Genomic DNA, 1,540 nt, shown 5'->3' on the forward strand with positions numbered 1-1,540 from the left:
AAAGTAGTACTTTAATATAACAATAAATCTAATGTTATACTTACAGTTGCTTGTAAACAAATGCATTTCTTTGCTTTAGTCAGCACTAGCTTGAAATGTCCTTATTGTTTAGATATTATTAGATGTTCACCAACTTTTTATTATCATTCATATGCTTAACTCCTGCACAACCAGGCCTCCATATATGGTATATGTAAAGTGAAAACTCAGAGAATACTGAGTGAGGAAAGTATGTAATTTGTGGTTTGGAAGATTAATACCTAGGCTCCATATCTGCATAGCTGAGTCTGAGAAATGTGTATATTATTTAAGGAGGCTTGTATTTTACATTTTTAAAAATAAGCACTCAAGATTAATAAATTCTAATGTTTTTATGTTGCTGCTTTGTTTTTGTGTGTCATCAAGTCAGAATTGACCCATAGTTGACCATCTAGTATGTCCTCACTAGAGCCAATTAATAGCACAGAGATTGCCCATCCTTCTCCCACAAAGCAGATGGTAGATTTGAACTATGTGCCTTTGTGATTGCATTGCAGCTTCTTACCTCTAAACCATCAGAGTTCCATTATAGTAAACAGCAACAACAACAATGTTCTTCATGATCCCCACTGACAGTAAGCTCCTAGTCTTCCTCAAAAATTTCAATTCTGAAAGAGGGAAAAGAACCAAATAATTATGTCTAAAAAGGGGAAAGTTTAGAACTAACAATTAATAATGACATGTTTACCTAAAAATAAGAAACAATTTTATAGATAATTTAAAATATATGAAATGTAAATATGTCACAAGAAATAACGCAAGTGTTTATTTTTCTAACTAGTTTAATGCATAGTTATGTCTTTAAGGTATTGTGCAATAGATTTGGATTGATTTAGATAATTTGGTATATCTTGAAGCATATTTCAGCAAAGAGTAAAGGATTAAAAATATATCACGTTGTATTTAATTCTGACTTTGCCACCTATTAACAGAAATATGTTGAGAATGTTACTTAAATAATCTGAACTACTGTTCTTTAGTGTACAATGTTGAAATAAATCATGCTATTATGATGGTACAAAAGGATACATTATAGAGAATAAGAATTACAATAAACTGAACTACGATTTATAATATCACACTCTTGTTCTTTTAAAAGTACTATATAGGAGACATAGCAAAAAGCCCACGAGTTCATTTTATTCTTCACTTAAATAGTACTGGAAATAACATATCAGAAACACAAATGGATAAAAATGAATTCTAATTTTACAGTCCAGAAACAAGCATTATAAATATACATGTTTATCTCCTTCCAATCTTTTAAAATTCTATTTAGAATACTTACCCTTGAAGTAATGGAATATCAGTTGTCACAGAACTGTGTCTATTGATTATAAGAGATAAATTTTTGAAAATATTATTAATGCTTGAAAAAGTACTAATGTCTACAAGTTAAAATATTGTTTCCAATGAAGGAGGGGTTTTATTGCTTTTCAAGGAGAGGAGCGAATGGGGGGCGGGTAGGCGAGGAGAAAAGTGCAACAATGAATGAATGGAA

Source organism: Elephantulus edwardii, unplaced genomic scaffold, assembly GCF_000299155.1.
Source record: "Elephantulus edwardii isolate Elephantulus edwardi_28Jun2011 unplaced genomic scaffold, EleEdw1.0 scaffold00078, whole genome shotgun sequence".
Classification (NCBI taxonomy): domain Eukaryota; kingdom Metazoa; phylum Chordata; class Mammalia; order Macroscelidea; family Macroscelididae; genus Elephantulus; species Elephantulus edwardii.